Raw genomic sequence first — 20,750 nt, forward strand, 5'->3', positions numbered from 1 at the left:
AAAAAGATGATGTGACACTAAAGAACTTTGAAAATACAAGTCATGCAGCTCCAACTTCTCATTTTCACAAGTTTTTGTCTCCCAGAAAAAAATCAGATGACTGTTAAAAGGATGAAATTAAAGAGAAAATTAAACAAAATTCTGTCTTCATGTGTCTTAGAATCAGGGTTTCTATTACTGTGACGAAATGCCAGGGCCATAAAGCAAGTTGGGGAGAAAAAGAGTTGATTAAGCTTACACTTCCATAGCACTGTTCACCACTGAAGGAAGTCAGGATAGGAACTCAAACAGGGCAATGACTTGGAGGCAGGAGCTGACACAGAAACTGTGGAGGGGTGCTGCTTACTAGCTTGCTTCTCATGGATTGCTCAGCCTGCTTTCTTATAAAACCCAGTCCAGGGTTGGCACCACCCACCACAGGCTGGGCCCTCCCCATTGATCACTAGTTGAGAAAATGCTTTGCAGCTCTATCTCACAGAGACATTTCCTCAACTAACTCCTTCCTCTCTGATAACTCTAGCTTGTCTCAAGTTGACACACAAAACTAGCCAGTGCAGCATGGATTCATCCCATTCGCTCATGTAAGGGGCCAGAATATAATCATAATTCTATTATTCAAAATTTCAAATTCCTTGGTTTCTAATACAATGCAAGACATGGTGGAGAATTCAAAAAAAGACACCACCAAGTGCTGTGGATATCGTTCTGTGTAAATAAAGTTCTGATTGGCCAGTGGTCAGGCAGGAAGTATAGGCGGGACAAGAGAGAAGAGAATTCTGGGAAGTAGAAGGCTCGGGAGAGAGACACCGCCAGCCGCCGCCATGGAAAGCAACATGTAAAGACACTGGTAAGCCACGAGCCACGTGGCAAAGTATAGACTAACAGAAATGGGTTAATTTAAGATAGAAGAAGTAGATAACAAGAAGCCTGCCACGGCCATACAGTTTGTAAACAACGTAAGTCTCTGTGTGTTTTCTTGGTTGGGTCTGAGCGACTGTGGGCCTGGTGGGTGAGAGAGATTTGTCCTGACTGGGCCAGGCAGAAAAACTCCAACTACAACCAAGCCTCTGATTCTGGAGACATTGAAGTCTAACTGAGAAGATAAAGAAAAATAGTTGCTTGGTTTTATTTGGGAGTTTGTTTAGGGGGTGTTTGATTGTTTGTTTATGTTATATGGGGGCTTGTGGAGCCTGGTTTCTCTGCAGTGGTACAAGAAAAAATTGATCATAATTCTTGACTTAAAATACTATCAACACAGGTCCACATTTTACTTATACATTTTTACTTACAGTCTACCATCAACAAATACACTCAGGGTATCTTTTTTAATATTTAGTGACACATGTTGAAATAAACACAAATTAAAAAGTCAAAGATTGTGCTAGGGGTATAAAATTAAAGGGTTGATAGGGTATTTGTTTGGCCTGCTCAAAGCCTTAAATTCAAGGCCTAGCACACATCTGTCCTGTTGTGGTTTGAATGTGCAATGTCACCCACAGTCTCATGTGTTGAGCAACTAACTAGTCCCCAGCTCATGGGAAGTTCTGGAAACTTTAGTTCTGGGGCCTATTTAGAGGAAGTGGGTTATGGGGGACATACCTTTAAAGGTTATACCTGATAACTAGTCTACCCTTTTCCTTGCTCTCTGCTTCCAGTATACCATAAAGTGAAGAACCTCACCATCATACTCCCACTGTCATGATGTTCTGCCCAAGTGCCAGCAGCCAAATCACCATGGACTGAACCCTCTGAAACTGAAGCAAAAGGTAGCTTCCCTCCTCAAAACTGTTCTCTTATGTGCACTGATAATGGGTATTTAGAAGTAAAACACAACCATTAAAAAGACAAAGAACAAACACTCACTGGGCAAATACTGACAAAATAAAGCTTATGTTAGGTGATATGAAATGTAAAATTCATCTAAATTGCAATGTATATGGAAAATACTAATTTCCTCAAATCAGTAGATCATCCAAGTAGATGAATAATACTGAAATAAACTGAAAATATTTTTTCAAAGTTCTGGAACAAGATGGTTTCACTGATATATCTTTACATATTGTCAAAACACACCAAATGCAAAAATACTTAAAGAAAACTACAAGCTATATTCTTGATGAATATTGGTGGGATAATCTCCACAAATTACTAACAAACTAAATTCAATTAACATATTAATAGGATTGTGATATTCATTCCTGGAAAGCAAGGATGGTTCAACTTATGAAAATCAATCACTGTAACATAGCACATTAAGAGAATAAAGGCACCAAACCACATAATCTTCTGACTTAATGCAGAAAAGGCTTTTTAATAGATCCAACAACTTTTCATAATTATACACACACATACAAACAAACACACACACACACACACACACACACACACACACACACACACACACACTAAAAAGTAGAAATAGAAGGATACCACAACATAATAAAGGTTATATATGAAGAGGTCACAAATATTATCATAATTGTCAGTCAATTGCCTGCTGCTAAGATAAAATGTCCAAGAAAACACAATTAAATAAAGACTTATTTGGTTTGCTAGTTTTCATCCAGCATGAGCCAACTCTTGTTTCTGAGTCATGATGAGAGAGTATCATGGGGAAGAGTGTACAAGAGCAAGTAGCTGACATCATGGCAGCCATGAAAAAGAGAGTGGGAGAGAAAGGAGAGAGAAGTGGGAAGATAGAGACTGACTGATTGATTGATTTTGAAAGAGAGAGCCCAGGGGCAAGATTTCACCACTAAAAGCAAACACATACACCTGAGTAACTTCCTCCAACTGGGCTCTACCTCCTAATAACCCACTTTTCTATGATTTGCCAAGAGATTAGCCCATTGATAAGGTTAGCACCTTCAAGATCCAATCAAGATGGCATCAACATCTGGGGCCAACATCTTCAACACAAGAGCCCATAAAGACATTTACATTCACACCATAACAACAGTTAATATTGAGAGACTGCAAGTTATTTTTTTCCTATGATTAGAAACAAGAAAAGAATGCCTTGTCTGGCCACTTCTACTCAACACAGAATGCTCCACTTGTCCTAAGCAGAGACATTAGACTAAATGAATAAATAGCATTTCAAGTTGGAAAAAAAAATCTAACTCTCTATGTTTAGAAACAACATAGTCTTATATCCAGAAACTCTTGAAAGTTTCCCCCTTAATAAAATCCTGTTATAGATAACAAATTCAAAAGAGCTTCAGAATACAAAATCAACACACAAAAATCATTTCTATTTTATGTATTATTATGAACAGTCTGGGAGTAAATTCCAAAACCTGCTGTTTACATTGACGATAAAAACTAATGAAATAATTTGAAATGAATTGTCAAGGAGCCAAAAGACTTGTACACTTCAAAACACAAAACCCCCTACTGAAACAAATTAAATATGACACAAATAAATGAAGATAGCATCCCATATATCCCATATCTATGTGCTGGAAAAACTAATATTGTTAAAATTACATATTGTAAAAGCAATAATCATGTTATATGCAATGTCTGTCAAAATCTCATTGATGTATTTTGCAGATACAAAAAGATGCACTCATGTCAAGTCTTAGTGTGCATATTAAATACACAAATTATTATTGAAAGGGAACAAAGAAGGATGATCCATGTTTTCCTTATTTGAAAATAACTACAGAGCTACCATAATCAAAACAGTATATCTCTGGCAGAAAGACAGGCTTACCACCCAACAGAAGTCAATGCAGAGCCTAGCTAGAAATAAGCTCGGTGCACTAACAGATAGTCAAATGATTTTTTTCACAACCACCAGTCAACAATCAACACTAAGAAAACTGAATATTCACACACAATAGAACAAAGACGGATCTTTTTGTTATAGCATGTGCAAAAATCAATTCAAAATGGTCTTAAAATCTAATACCTAAGACTATGAAAGTCTTAAAAAACATGGGAAGAAAGCTTCATCACAGCAGGTTTGGCAATGACTTCATATATGAGATCAAAAGTATAGGCAACAGAAATAAGTTGGAGAAAAGGACAACATAATACTTTACAAGTCTATGCCTCAAGTAAAGCAATCAAGAGGGTGAGATGGCCATTGATGAAATAGAATGAGTAAAACATATTTGTGAATAATGCACCCGATAAGTACTGAATATCCAAAATACATAAAGAACTCTTGGAGGAGATACAAATGGAACAGAAGCTTATGGGGAACATTATGTGTAGCAGGAATCTTAAAAAGTCTTATTAATAAAATCAAACCTGAGGCCAGTTATTGGGGTGAATGCTGGAAGGTCAGAGAAGCAGAACAAGCCACAGCTTCCTCACCTTGTCAGTTTCTCAGCTGATCCTGCTTCCTCAGACTGGAAGCCTCTGAATCCTCATATCCGAATGAATCTCACCTCAACTGTGCTGCTCAAAGTGTGAATGCTTACCCAGCCAAATGCTTCTAGTTTCTGGTCTTCACGCCTTATATATCTTTATGGTTTCTGCCATCACTCCCTGGGATTAAAGGCTCACTTCTTGGGATTAAAGGCATGTGTCACCATGCCTGGCTGTTTCTAATGTGGCCTTGAACTCACAGAGATCCAGAGTTATTTCTGTCTCTGGAATGCTAGGATTAAAGGTGTGAGAGCCACCGCCTAGCCTCTATGCTTAATATTGTGGCTGTTCTGTTCTCTGACCCCAGATAAGTTTACTAGGGTGCACAATATTTTGGGGAACACAATACCACCACAATTATGGACATTCCTGATGATATTTAAAGTTGTGGTATCATGTGATCTGCCAGCCCCACATCTGTGATGTAGGCAAAAGAAAGGAGAGCAGGATCTTGAAGTGATACTTGCACTTAGCTTTCATTTCAACATTACTTACAACAGCCAAGAGGTGAAAGCTATTCCAATGTTCATTCACCAACAAATGATTAAAGAAAGTTAAAACATATCTACAATGTAACATGCATTTAATCCCTAAAAAAACTAAGTCCTGTCACATGTTGTGGCATAGATGACGCTTGAGCATGTATATTAAGTGATACAATCCTCCAACAAAAAGACAAGTAATGTATGTGTTCATATTTATGGAGTATCTAAAGCAATCCAAATCACAGAATAGTGGCTGCCAGAGATGGGAAAGGGAAGGGGAAGTGAAGGGCCACTCAGTAAGTGCAGAACTCCAGGTTTTTATGTTGACAAAGTTCTAAAGATCTGTTTCACAATTTAAATATAGCTAATACCAGTATATTAGATGCTTAAAATATTCAAAATGGTAAATTTTACACTATGTGTTTTTACCACAATTAAAACTAAATTTAAAGTTTTTCTCAATGCATAGATTAAGCAAATAAATAAAAAGCTATATAATAATTTTATGCTGTTAATATAAAATAGCCCTAGACAAGGCCCAAAACATCAAAATTACCTATAGACCAGGTCCATAATCTCTCATTTCCACTGGTGTTAACACTGAGCCTGCTGGTATCCAAGCACTATGCTAACACACAGGAAAAAAAAATTTATCTTCTACCATTTATATTTATATTCTAGCTATTTAAGAAGTAACCATAATGGGAACTATTATGGCTTGCAATTTTGTACTCAAATGGCCCATATGCTAAATGGTTGGTTCCCAGCAAATGGTGCTATTATGGGAAGACAGAACCTTCCAGAGGTAGAGCCTAGTAGAAAAACCTAAGTCATGGGGGGGGGGCAGTGTTGCCTTGAAGGGGATATGTGGGTTTCTCCCTTTTACCTCTCTTGAGCTTCCATCTGCAGGGTGAAGGCTTTCTCTGCTCTCATTCTGTCAATGATGCACAAAAACTAAAACCATCAACAAAAATCTGTGGTGGGTATTGTGTTCCCTGAAATATTGTGTGTTCCACGAAATAAACATATCTGGGGTCAGAGAACAGACAGCCACTAGAACAGAGCCAGAAATGGTGGCTAGAAAATGGGAAGAGTAAGCCATAACAGAAGTTGGGCGGTGGTGGTACACACCTTTAATCCCAGCACTTGGGAGACAGAGCTAGCCAGATCTCTGAGTTCAAGGCCACTTAGAAACAGCTAAGCATGGTGACCCACGCCTTTAATCCCAGGGAGTGGGGGCAGAAAGAAAAAGGTATATAAGGCGTGAGGACCAGGAACTAAAGGGGAAAAAGCATGTAGTTAGTTAAGCTTTGGAGCAACACAGTTCAGCTGAGATTCATGTGGAGGAGGACTCAGAAGCTTCCAGCCTGAGGAAACAGGATCACCTGAGGAACTAGCAAGGTGAGATAGCTGTGGCTTGTTCTGCTTCTCTGATCTTCCAGCATTCACCCCAATAACTGGCCTCAGGTTTGGTTTCATTAATAAGACCTTTTTAAGTTTCCTATTACAAAAATCTCCAGAACTTTTACCCAAAATAAACTTTGCCTCTTTTTCAAAAATTTTATTTAAATACCATTTTTCATTATTTTACATACTGACCACAGTTTCCACTTCCTCCTCTCCTCCTGCTCCATCTCCTTTAAGAAAGGGCAGGTCTCCCATGGGCTTGAACAAAGCATGGCACATCAAGTTGAGGCAGGACTGAGCTCCTCCCCTTGTGTCAACCTTGTCTCTTTTTAAATAAATTGTCTGGGATACTATGCTAAAAGTCAAGGAAAGTCAACTAAGGGGTTAAAATGTGAAAAATCTGTGACAAAACACTTATAATTAAAAGAATCATTAGTAATGACCATGGAGGAGGTTAACCGAGGAAGGTAAAGGCAGTTGAATACTAGAAAAGGATGCTTGAGTACAGGGAGCATAAAGACAGGGTAAGGTGGGGGGCACGGAAAAGTGAGGAAGACACAAAGACTGACGTGAAAAAGACAAATCTTCAGAGCTTAGAAGAGGGTAAAGGACATTTTTCCCCAATTCATTCAGACCCATTCATTTATGGACGTTTAGTGGAAACCAAGCAAAAGGCAGCTCAGTCCTTGTGCTCAAGGACTTGTCTGTTGTCTTATCAGTGACCATAAAACCATGTTCGAGCCGTGGTAGCACACACCTTTAATCCCAGCACTTGGAAGGCAGAAGCAGGCAGACCCCTGTGAGTTCGAGGCCAGCCTGGTCTACAAAGCGAGTTCCAGGAAAGGTGCAAAGCAACACAGAGAAACCCTGTCTTGAAAAAAAAAACAAAACAAAAATGTTAGAAGACACTTTTAAAGGTTGGGTTCAAGTTCAACAGCAACACAGTAAGAAGCACTAGAGATCTTATCAAGGTAGAAAGTACACTATGGAATGGCAAGTGCTTTGAGTTGACATAAAGCAATACAAAGACTTGTCAAAGAGAAAATTCTAAAGAAAACAAGGAAGACTGTATCCAGGAAACAATCCTTCAAAGGATTTTTTAAACGCAGTGCATGTTTAAACAGTAAAAAAAATTGTAAGTATTTTTAAGTGCAATCTTTCTAAAGTGCCTCGTGTGCTTACTTGCCTCCTGAAAGGGCATCTACAAAATGAACCCATCTAATGATTCAGCATCGTTAGCACAACAGTCAGGTAGCACACTGTGTGTGGCTCAGCCCTGCCCTCAAGAGCAATGAGGCTAGGAACATTTCCCCCATAGCAGGCCCAGATTTCCAGATTTTTCATTCTTGAATGGTTTCCTCCAGCTTTTTATAGCTTTTCTCTTTAACATACTGAATTTTAGAGCTGTAAGGGACCCTGGAGATGAACTGGATCAACCCACTAGCTCTTCAGAGGAGAAAGCCATTTCCCTTTCTCCACCAGGATGCTTTGGCTCCAACTCTGCTGCTGTCTTAACATGTTAAGAAACCTGCTAAGAGCCGCTTGTCTCTTTTCTTCTTTTCTGCTTCTAACCTGACGACTGGGAAGCCAGATAAGCAGCCTTGTTAGAATCATACCAAAAATAACCGTATCTAAATGAGGAACTATTTGAAGAATTGTAAGAGTCTGGATGTTCTCTGGGTCCACACACCATGCTGACTTGGAAGGCTCTTTTCCAATCTTCTTCCTGTTGGGGATGGCGCACTGTGCGACAGGAAAGCTCTCAGGCCTTTCACGGGAAGAATGCTCATTCTCTGAGAATGAGGGACTCTCCTTTTACATGTGATGGAGTAAGCTTGTTTTTCTCACTTGGAAAAAAGAAAAGAATGAACTCTACCTGGAAGAGTAATTGACATCAAACAGGATCACATGTTTAAAGGAATGCTCCAAAGATGAGACTGTCTTCCATTTACTTTTGTTAAGAAATCGTGTTTGCAAAAGCTTACACAATATGTTCTTATATGCAGCTCATGCCAGACTAAGTACAAGCATACTACTCAAAGCAACAGTGTGTTCTCCACGGGTTTCTCAAAAGTTGTTGTCATTAGAATCACCAGGGGGCTTTTGGAAGACTATCAGTTTACTCTCTACCTACAGATCCCCTGGGCTGTGAAAAGTACATGTAGGAACGTTTTGAGAGATTCCCACAGTATTCTCTTAAGAGCCTGAGCTGGAGTCAATGTCTCAGAGAAACCATTAAACCCAAGGTGATCCTCCATACCTGTCTGCATAGATCAAAACCCCTAATAGGAGCTGGAGAGATGGGTCAGTAGGTCAAATGCCTATTGCACCAGTATAAGGATCTTAAGTCAGATCCCCAAAACACACATAGACAAAGCAGGGCATAACAATGTATGGCAATAACCCCAGAACTGGAGGACAAGGACAGGTGGATCACAGGGTCACACTGACCAGTCACTCTAGCCAAAAGGAGTGGCTTCAGAGGAGGAAAAGCAATTTAAAAATACATCCTGACCTCAACCACTGGCCGTCACACAAGCCCATATGGATAAGCACACCTGCACACAGATACACATGTGCATACATGCATCCAACACCTCAGAGCCTCTAGAAGCCCCCAGTGTCCACTGGGGAGACTCCAGGCTGTTCTCTTTTGTTTCCACATTGACATCTTTGGGACTCCTCCTGCCTCAATTCCTGATTCTCTCAAAGTACTCAACAGTACCTAATGTAACTCTCATACCAAGTTCACATACTAGAATAGTGGTACTAGTTGTGAAAAATATGATAATATTCCCATATTTGCCAGCAAAAAGCTGCAGTTAAGCTCTGTGAGAGGTCCCAACAAGTACCTTTGTGACTTAGATTGGTCATTCAGAGTAGTTGAATGTTTTTCATGTTATCCCTAGCCTCATGATTAAAGACTTTGCCCCACAGCACCTAAATTTAAAGGGTGAAAATAGCTTAGAAATTCTGAAAAAAATACAAAGAATTATCTGGTAAAGAACTTAAATAATCCAATTAAAGGGTGGGATAAATTTCAAATGTTCATTTCACAAATGAAGGTACACAGTTGACTAAGATTCTTCCTTTTTCTTTTTTTCCTTTTTTTCTTTTTTTGGTTTTTTGAGACAGTGTTTCTCTGTGTAGCTTTGCGCCTTTGTGCCTTTGTGCCTTTCCTAGAATTTGCTTTGTAGACCAGGCTGGCCTCGAACTCACAGAGATCCACCTGCCTCTGCCTCCCAAGTGGTGGGATGAAAGGCGTGTGCCACACTGCCCAGCAACTAAGAGCCTTAGTATCATGACCAGGTAGGGAAAAACCATGACGTTTTAGTTCACATTCACCAGTGTGGATCTTCAAAAGTCTCTAGTACCTAGCCAGTCATGACTATTTTCAAACAGGACTGCAAGGCCAAAGCTGGTGAGTGCATTGGAGAATTTTCTCACTGCTATGACAAAATCAACTGAATGAAGGGCTGACTTTGGCTCACAGTTTGAGATTAAAGTCCATCACCATGGCAGCAAATTCGTGGTGGCAGGAGTTGGAAGCCATCGTTGGGAGGGAGAAATATGAATGCTGATATACAACTCACTTACGCCAGGCGGTGGTGGCACATGCCTGTAATCCCAGCACTCGGGAGGATCTCTGTGAGTTCAAGGTCAGCCTGGTCTACCAAGTGAGTTCCAGGAAAGGCGCAAAGCTACACAGAGAAACCCTGTCTCGGGAAAAAAAAAAAAAAAAAACAAAAAAAAAACTCACTTACACGCTTTGCTCAGTCCTGGATCCCTATGAAATAGTGCCACCCCCAGTTAGGCTAGGCCTTCCTACCACAATTAACACAATCAGGACAATCTCTTACATAGTTGCCCAGAGATTGTTTTTTTCCTACATGATTCTAGATCCTGTTCAGTTGACAATGGTATCAACCATCACAGTTATGCCTTGTCAATTTCATACCCAAACGTAATCACATTCAAGCTATAACCTTCTACTTCTTGTCCCCATAAGATTGTGGCCATCTCAAGATGCAAAATGTTTTCAGTCCAACTTCAAATGTCCCCATGGTCTTCACAGTTCCCAAGGTGTTCAAAAGTATAAATGCATAGTCTCCATGAAGTTAAGGCAATCTCTTAACTGTGAACCCTAATAACATTTAAAAAAAAAAAAAAACAAGCTATATACTTCCAACATAAAATGGCATAGCACAGACTCTCCTATCCTAGAAGGAAAGAACTGGGGCTTAGAAAGTAAATATAGGGTCAAAACAAGACTGTCACCCATAAAGGTAAACACAAATCCTGCAGTTCCACATCCAGCATCTGAGCCTCCTAAAGGAATCATCTCACTTCTAATTGTCCAGCTCCATTCTACCAGCCCTGCCATCTGTGTAGCACACACAGCATCTCTTTGCATGCCTCCACTCTGTGTACGTAGTTTTCTTTGAAAAGCATCTTATGATCCCAGCATCTCTAACATCCTGGGGTCTCCTGCATAAAAACTTGGGCTTTGCCTTTACAGCTTCACACACTGAATTCTCACAGATTCCTTGAAGGGAATCTAACTTTGTCACACACTGCTTGGTTGCAGTGGCCTTCTGGACAAGCCTCCATTACTCTTTCAGTCACAGATCTAGGATGCCTTTAAGACTAGTATGATACAGACTACATTGCAAAGTTCTTTTATTAACTTGATATATTATCTGCCTCCCTTGGACCATGGTTGTATCAGCTTCTGTGTACCCTCCAGGCTAACCATGTCCCATTAAGATCTGCCTACAGCATTCTAGGGTTTTCTAACTCCAAGTTTCAAACTCTTCCACATCTCTTCTGATAAGCAATTCCAAAGACCCAAGAACCACGTGGCCAAGTTTATCACAGTAATGAATCTACTTTTCATACCAACTTTTTACTAGTTATTATCATTTCTTGTTATTGGACAAAATACCTCCCAAAAGCAACTTAAAGGAGGATTCATTTTGTTTCACAGTTGACAGGTAAGTTCTTCATCATAGGGAAGTCACAGTGGCAAGCGACTAAGACAGTCCCACTGCATCCACAGTAAGAAGGCAGAAAGATGAACGGTGATGCTCAGCTCTCCTCTTAAACTTTTAAATTACTATTGGATGTGTTTGTATATGATGGGGCACATGTGCCGCAGCATTCCTGTGGTGGCCAGAGGACAACTCTCTGTAGTTCATTCTCTCCGTGCACCTTTAAGTATCACAGCTAGGTTTTTTATTGTTGTGATAAACGTGATGACCAAAAGCAACTTGAGGAAGAAAGTGTTTATTTCAGTTTACGTGTCCCAGTTACAGTCCATCATGAATGGAAGGCAGGGCAGGAACTCCTGGAGTCAGGAACTGAGATGCAGGAATCGAAACACAAGCCATGGAGGAATACTACTTACTTAATTACTCTCTGTGGCTTGCTCAGCCTCCTCTCGTATACACCCAAGAACATTTTCCCAGGGAAGGCCCCTTCCACAGGCTTGCCTTCAGCAGATTTGATGGGGGAATTTTCTCCATTGACATTTCCTCTTCCAAGATGATCCTAGCTTGTGTAAAGTTGACACACTCAGGTCCTCGGGCTGGTGTGGCAAGCACCAAGTGTTTTTACCTGTTGTGCCATCCCACACTCATTTCCACCTTTTTATGGACTCCAAACCATGGAATCATGACACCCACAATTACAGTTAGGTTAGGTCTTCCCAACCCCATAAACCCAATCTAGAAACTCTCTCACAACTTGCCTAGAGATGTGTCTCTTAGGTGAGTCTAGGTTATGTTAAGCTGATAATCCATATTATCCATCTTGGTGTTAATCTAAAAGACTGAAACTTCCAGGCACTGGTGTTGGAAATACACAACTGTCTTAGAAAAATGTTTGTCAGTGTCTTACAAAGCTAAACATACATAATAGCAATTCTCCTCACAGGTCTCAACTTAAGAGAAATAAAACCATTGTCTACTCAAAGGCTTGTATACAAATTTTCATGGAAGAATTGATGGGTGATATCGTTCTGTATGCTGGGAATATATGTTGCTTTGATTGGTTGATAAATAAAGTTGTTTGGCCAATGGTGAGGCAGAATAAAGTTAGGTGGGACATTCCAACTAGAGAGAGAGGAAGGAGAAAGGCAGAGCTGGGAGATGCTGCTAGCCGCCGCCAAAAGAAGTAAGATATAAAGGTAACAGTCAGCCATGAGCCACATATAGATTTATAGAAATGGGTTAATTTAAGATATAAGAGCTGGATAGCGAAAAGCCTGAGCCATTAGGCCATACAGTTCATAACTAATATAAGCCTATGTGTGTTCATTTGGGTCTGAGCAGCTACAGGACTGTGGGGCCATGGGAGCTGGGAGGGATCAGAAAAACTTCAGACTAAATCATTCTTATCTCTGGAACCAGATGAATACTTAGATTCTAGACAGTTTTAGCATATTTGCATACATATATTGGCATGTCTTGGAGGATAGAGGCAACCCTAAACATGAAATTCTGTTTTGTCTGATAGATATGTATTGGTGAAATTATTAAGGCCACTCCACGTAGTTAAAAGGGAGGTTTATTTTGTGAAGTAACTTACAAATGAAGGGATAGGTTGTAGAGTCTGGCAAAGGTATGGCACAGTCTGGCGGCGTTCTCTGGAGAACTCTGCTGGGTCTACCTCCTGCATCCAGCATCCCAGAACCAAGGGAGAGCCCTCCTCTCAATCCTGGGTCTTCCACTTCCTCCTCTGCCCCGCCTTGTGGGCGTGACCATTACGGAAGCCTCAATGGGGGTTGGAACTTCCAGGCCAATGCTGGGATGGCTATCCACTAAATATATGTTACAAATATACATAGAAGGTAATTTTATAAGATGTTAAACACTGCAGTGTTCAGATGTCATATGAGATTGCATATGGAATTTTTCATCTATCAACATATCATAGCTCAAAAAATGTTTGGATTTGGGAGTATTCTGGACTTTGGATTTTTGGATTAAGATAATCTATCTATATTTACAAGAGCAAAAATTAGAAACTCTTCAAATGTCTTCTAGCCACTGAATGGCTAACCCAAATAGGGTATACTAATATAATAGATTCGCCAGCCTGTGGTGGCACATGCCTTTAATCCCAGCAGTTGGGAGGCAGGGGCAGGAGGATCTCTGTGAGTTTGAGGCTAGCCTGGGCTACAGTGTGAGTTCCAGGAGAGGCGCAAAGCTACACAGAGAAACCCTGTCTTGAAAAAAGAATACAGTAGATTCTATTCAGTAGAAAGGGGGCTATTGATGCAAACTGCAATACTGATGAACCTAAAAAAATGTAATGCCGAGTGAAAGAAGCCATATATAGATATTATATGTTGTATTGTTCCATTTACACAAAATTTCCAGAAAAGACAAATCAACAGACCCAGAAATCAGATGCATAGTTGAGACCAGAGAACAATAGTATGTGTATGTATAGACTGGGAACTTTTGGGAATGCTGGAAATGTTGAACACTGTATTAATAGATACACAACACTCTCACTCAAAAACACTTATCTATATACTTGCAGTATACTTACAATGGGTAAATTTTGTGCCATAAAGATTATGCATTATTAAAGCTGTTAAGCAACAAAAATAAAGATGAAAGTGTGGTGGGAATATCAAGTTTTCATTGCCGTCCCTCCTTCTATCATTTCTCTGCCTCTGTATCTACTGTGGGCTAGGAGTCAAGTCTACAGGAACATACTGAGATTGTGCCTTCTCTTTAAACAAGGACTTCATTCTCTCTTAACTTCTCCTAAATATCCACGGACTTTTGAGTAGTGTTAGAAGCCCAAGTCTTCTCCCTTGAAGACCCCATCTCGAATCTTTTGGCACCAACCACCCCTATGTCTCTGTCCTTAGCTCATTTTTGTCCTGCCCCTGTTTTAGTTCAGCCCCTCCTCAAAACATGTCAGGCACAAAAACCCCAAATATTAGTCCAGAATCCAGGCCAAAAACTTCATTCAAGTTGACACCATTTAGCTCCCTGCTAGCTCTGAGGTGCAGTGGAATTAAGGCAGTATCTCAAGGGAAATTCCCACTCTTATTAAAATATTGAAAATTTTTAAACATTTTTCAAACCCACACACAATAGTAATTATACTTTAATATTAGTTGATTGAAAAAGTACAGAATGACAAAACCCTACTATGATAGCTTAAATGTTCAGTAAGTTTGCATTTTATTCATCATAACTACGTTGGCATTTATCAAATACAAAAATCTGCTTTTCAAAGCAGGAAGAAATATTGAAAGACACTTCTGTATTCCAAAAAACTTTCAGGATTTTATTCAAAGTAGGTCCTTCATTTGTTTAGGATGACACAGCCCTAGACTTTGAAGTAGAAGGCTCTGGACTAGTATGATAACAAGGGGACGAGTTTCCAGGATAAAGAAATTCCACATAAGGAAATATTGTATTAAAAGATCTTTTAAGTTGTTCCCTAGAAGTTTAAGAGAGTAATGAATCTTTGTTTTGTTTCTACATTTTTTGATTATTGCTAAGAAGGAAGGAAAGGAGGGATGGGGGAAGGGGGAGAAGAAGAGAAAGAAAGAAGGAAGGAAGGAAGGAAGGAAGGAAGGAAGGAAGGAAGGAAGGAAGGAAGGAAGGAAGGAAAAGGAAGGACCCAAACCTGTAGAGAGATTTTGTGGGGGTAAAACTTTGATTGGAAGAGTTGTAAAATGTGAGTTCAGACTACCACTGCTGCTTGGTACCCAGGTCTGGAGGCTGCCAGACATCATGGCTACCAGGAAGAGACAGCTGTTATGAAGAAAGATGGTCTCTGATGAAGTTCTTTCATTATCTACCTCCATAGAATCATAAGAACTACAAATGTGGTTTGTGGACATTAGAAGATCCCAAGCAGCTGAACTAGAACACTTCAGCCTAATTCCCACAGGACAGTCCCACTTTGTTGCCAGTTCAAAGGCTAATTGCGAGACTTGAACACTAGAATAAAAGCAATTACCTCTTGACAACTTACAAAAACACTCTCCTGCACACAATTTTTTTTAAGTGCTATCAATACAGCTCTACAGTGTGGATCACTGTCATATCTAATAAGAAGTCTCGCAGGAATATCTAAACTCAGGCCCTCAAACTCCAAGGTATTGCTCTTGCTTTATCACAGGTGCAAAAAAAAAAAAAAAAAAAAAAAAAAAAAAAAAAAAAAAAAAAAAAACTAAAACATAATCAAGGCATCAGCCACATTCTAGTTAACTTCAAGAGACTTCAGCAGCCAGAGAGAACACATCAGAGGTCAAAGAAGTAACACTGTTGCCCACAGTTTACACACTAACTTTAAACTACTATAGTTCCTCAACAGCATAAACATTTATTCACTCATGCAACAAATATTTATTGGCCATTTAGGCTTTGTCAGTACCTTGCAACAGCCTTCTAACAGTAACCCAAGCTTGAACAGACTTAATAACTATGATGAAAGCTTCCCCCATGGAAAGATTTTGACTGGCAGCCATTTTGGTTTGTGGGTATTAGTAAATGGATAAATACTTTACATCTTTTAAAGAACAAAATCACATTACCCTGCAGAACATTCATTATACACACAAATCATCTGCCTTCATGGCTTTTAAATCTGTTACCAGATACACACAGAAGTCCCTTCAGGGCATTTTTTTCATTCCAGAGGATAAGGCAAAAGCTGCAAGAGAAACAATCCAAGAACAGATGAGCTGTGATCTGGCTTAAAAGTCATCATGGGAGGACTACAGCTGCACAAGTATGCATACACCCCAGGACAGCTATGAATGTGGCCCAAACAAAGCTGTAAACAAACCTGCTTAAATGTTTAGATTTGTTTCTTTAAAAAAAAAAAAATGGCTGTATAGTTCTTAAGCATGAACTTCATAGATGACAGTGTTGTGCCACAATGTCAAAAAGTTGAGCTTGCCTACGACATGAGGACATGAGGAAGGTACCCACCCTCACTGGTTTTTCCTTAGTGGGGTATGCAGAATATCACTAGACAAAGAAAGCAGGTCCATGAGCCTTCCACATCTGGCTGTACTCTGCAACAACTGGCACAGCAAATGCTAACTTCTCTGTGCTTCAGTTTTGCTTTGTTTTTTTTCATGGAATGTGAAGTGCGGAGTATACAGTCTCTAAAACTCTCTTCTCAGTCAGGGTCCCAGTGAGAGAGTGCACACTCACAATATTTCTAGGACAATGTTTCAGGGATGTGGGTTGGGATAGGGAGATCACAGATCACAGAGGAGAGTGTGGCACCAAGAGAACAATTCCTATCCTGGGCTCACATTGAGAAGAGAAGGGGAACCAGGCCAGGAGGGCAGTAGATATTTAGTAAGGTAGGCTTGAGAGGATGAATAGTCTAGAAGCATAATGAGACTTCCAGTGCTAAATTAAATACAAGGTGGGGTGGAGGTGGGGAGTGGACATCCTTGTCTTGTTCCTGATTTTAGTGGAAAGACTTTGACCTTTTTCTTTGTTTAGCAAGATGTTGGCTGTGGACTTCCTATCTTCATTATGTTGGGATATGCCCCCTGTAGTCCTAGATTGTTTTTAGGACTTTTATCATGAAGGGATATTACCTTTGTCAAAGGCTTTTTTCATCTAATAAGATGACCATGTGGTTTGTTTCCTTGAGTCTATTTATGTGGTAGATTATCTTTATTGATTTACATATATTGAACCATCTCTGCATCTCTGAGACTTTAAGACAAATGAAGGAAATAAAGAGGATTCAAATAGAAATAAAAAGAAGTCCAATTATCCTTATTTGCAGATAATATAATTCTATACATAAAAGATCCTAATGACTTTACCAGAAATCCCCTGCAGCTGATAAACACATTCAGCAAAATAACAGGCTGGAAAATTAACACACACAAATCAGCAGCCTTCCTATATACAAATGACAAGCACACTGAGAAAGACACCAGGCAAGCAAGTCCATTTATAATTGCCTCAAAAATTCCTTGACTAAATCTAATCAAGGAAGTGAAAGACTTGTACAATGAAAACTACTCTGAGAAGGAAATTGTAGAAGATACCAGAAGATAGAATTATCTCCCATGCTCTTGGTTTAACATGGTAAAAATTACCATCCTATCAAAAGCAACATACAGATTCAATGCAGTCCTCCTAAAATCCCAATGCAGATCTTCAGAGAAATTGAAAATTATTAAATTCAATATGGAAATACTGGATAACAAAAACAACCCTGAACAATAAGGAATGGCTGGATATATTACCACCTTAGATTTTAAATTATGCTATATAACTGTAGTAGTAAAATCACATAATAATAACATAAAAACAGACACATTGGTCAGTGGAATAGAACTGAGGACCCACATATAAGTCATACTCTTTCAGTCTACTAATTTTTAACCAAGAGGCCAGCAATACACATGGGAGAAAATCTTCTACAAATTGTGCTGATAAAACTGAATAGTTATGTATAGAAGAATGAAACGGGATCCTTATCTCTCACTCTGCCAAAATTCAACTCCAAATGTGTCAAAGATTTCAATGTGAGAACTGATATCTTGAATGTGATTGAGGAGAAAGTGGGGGTAGTGTTGGACTCATTGGCAAGAAAGGACTTTCTGAACAGGACAAAGATAGGGCAAAGATTAAGTCCAACAATTAATAAATGGGATCTCCTGAAACTAAAAATATTCTCTACAGCAAAGGTACCAAAATTCGAGTGAAAATGCCTACAGAATAGGAAAAAACCTTTACCAGCTATGTATCTGACAGAGGGTTAGTATCTAGAATATACAAAGAACTCAAAAGATTAAATATAAAGAAAACAAACAACTCTGTGTAAAATGGAGCATGAAACTAAACAGAGGGTTCTCAAAGGACTGCTGTAAGATAATGTTCTTGTACACTGGTTTAATAAAACACTGATTGGGCCAGTAGTCAGACAGGAAGTATAGGCAAGGCAAGCAGACAAGGAGAATTCTGGGAAGAGGAAGGTTGAATCAGGAGTCAACAGCCCGATACAGAGGAAGCAAAATGACAAGGCAGAACTGAGAAAAGGTACCAAGCCACGTGGCTAAACATAAATAAGAATTATGGGTTAATTTTTAAGTGTAAGAGCTAGTCAGTAACAAGCCTGAGCAAATATCCAAACAGTTATAATTAATATAAGCTTCTGAGTGATTATTTTACAAGCAGACCACAGGATTGCAAGGACCTAGTAGGACTGGAGAAAATGTCCAATTACAAAGGACAAAATGCAAATGGCTGAGAAACATTTTAAAAATGTTCAACAATGCCCCTAGTGAACACCACAGACTAACAAATAAAAGGCACAATGTCAGGAATGGGTTACCTCTCTTAGTATTGTTGGCAAATGAGGTCCTATAGAAACTAAAATATTACAAGATACTGTAGATGTAACCATCTTGTTAAATAAGAAACACAGAGCCAATTGCAGAGTTAAAAGCCAAGAGGTCAGAGCAATACCTGAGAGCTGAAAACCTTACCCTTCACTGCTGCTCTGTCTTTCCTCTCTGCCAGAGAGCTATTTCCTGTGTCCTGTCTTTTATATAGACTTTCTGTTCTGCCTTCTCATTGGTTGTAAACCCAGCCACATGACCTCCTTGTCACTGCCTGTCTGTACAGATCTCCAGGTCTTCTATGGTTGGTATTTAGATTAAAGACTTGTGTCACCATGCTGGCTGTATCCTTGAACACACAGAGATCCTGCCTAGCTCTGCCTCCTAAGTGCTGGGATTAAAGGCGTGCACTACCACCACCCAGCTTCTGCTATGGCTTGCTCTGACCCCAAGGCAACTTTATTAATATACAAATAAAATCACCTTTCAGTACAAATAAAATATCACTATAAGATACTGCCAATATACTTGATTATTCTCCAGAACCTGATGGTTAAGACCCTGTTAATGAAGACTCCACATTCTTGAGTCATAGAGCATGAAGAAATTAAGGTGGTGCTCACTGGGAAACCTCATCCCTACTGAATAATTTCCATGGTGCTTGAAAGTATTAGGCATGATACCAGAGGAAAAAAATCATCACTCTTACCCAACTGTGAACTACAATAACAACTGGCCTGGTGAGAATGCCTGCTGGTACAGTAGTGGCATGGATATCATTAGAGTAACCAGTAACTTTCTGATTGGATTTAAGGCCCACACCAAAAGTTGAAACCCATATCTAAGCACTATTATTGGGGCCAAGAAACTATAAACTAGGCAGGTCACAGGCCTTGGTGGGGAGGACCTATTAAAAAAATAATCTGCTAGATGGACATGGTATTAAGCACACTTCTAAGCAGTTACAGTTATACACATAGATTAGTGCAGTTCTTGACAATCATTAGAAAAGCTTTTCTTTGAAGTAGATAAGGATCAGCACAGAGACCCACAACTGATCAAGAGACTTTATAATGTCCAGTTCTACATGGGACATCTGTGTTACACCCTTGTCTACCTGAGGTTCAGGGATCATGGCGGAAGAGGGGGTGAAACATCTGGAGCCATAGGTGGTAGATGAAGACTATGAAACATCATTTTTCAGATCCAGCAGGGCCGTTGCTCGTATAAGCAGCTGTGACAGTCTGCACAAGACCAGCACAGGCTTGAGCCAAACAAAATTCCAGCATGGAGAAGGAAAGGTGGGCATGAAGCCCTGGCCAGGGAGCTATTGGCAATTGACAGCTGCTAGGGGAAGGAGAATCAGTTTTCTTTAAGGGTGCAAATGCTAGTGCGTAGACCACCCTCCAGGGAAGGCCACACTTCCAAGAGTATATGAGCAGTATAATCTGAACTTAACAGGTTTCAAAAACAACACAACAAAAAGAGAGAAAATACAAATTTGGATGGGCAGGGAAAGTGGGATGGACCTGGGAGGGATGGAGGAGGGGTGAATATGATCAAAATGAATCGAACAAAATTCTCAGAGAACTAATAAAAATGAGGGGAAATAAGAAATGCAAAATAAAAACATTTTAAAAAGAAACACAGCAAGTACAAGTTGGCCCTATAGAGAAACAGGGGTGACACAGCCTCCCTTCACCTCTGGCAGGTCCTCCCTAGGATCTCTGCTGCAGTGTCCAGCAGAAGCCAGACTATGGGTCAGTTTTCCAGAAGAGAAATGACTGGAGAAGGGTGGAGACCCTTTCCCATTTTACATTCTGGTATTTGATACTTTGTGGGGACAACTTGACCTACATATAGGCAAACCTAAAACTTGTAGGCAGCTAGGAACAGCTGTGGACACACATATACACCAAGGTCAGCGTCTACCCTCTCAATATCAATATGATTCAAAAGGTGATAAATAAGATGCTTCTGCCAGCCCCTAAGTAAGTCATGGCTAGATTAGTAATTTGGTTTGCAATATTAAAATATATGAGATTCATCATGAGTAGATATTTTGTATCCCCTTCTCTGTGAAACTCAAGAGATATTTTTCAGCCCCCTCTCTGTGAAAACTT

At 39.8% G+C, this 20,750-nt stretch overlaps 1 protein-coding gene across 4 annotated transcripts in view; it reads right to left on the bottom strand.

The window, feature by feature from the left end:
- Positions 1–20,750, bottom strand: part of Htr7 (5-hydroxytryptamine receptor 7) — an 88,565-nt gene that overhangs the window by 44,647 nt on the left and 23,168 nt on the right. The gene's annotated exons all lie outside the window — the stretch shown is intronic.

The sequence above is a fragment of the Onychomys torridus genome, chromosome 1, assembly GCF_903995425.1.
Source record: "Onychomys torridus chromosome 1, mOncTor1.1, whole genome shotgun sequence".
Classification (NCBI taxonomy): Eukaryota; Metazoa; Chordata; class Mammalia; order Rodentia; family Cricetidae; genus Onychomys; species Onychomys torridus.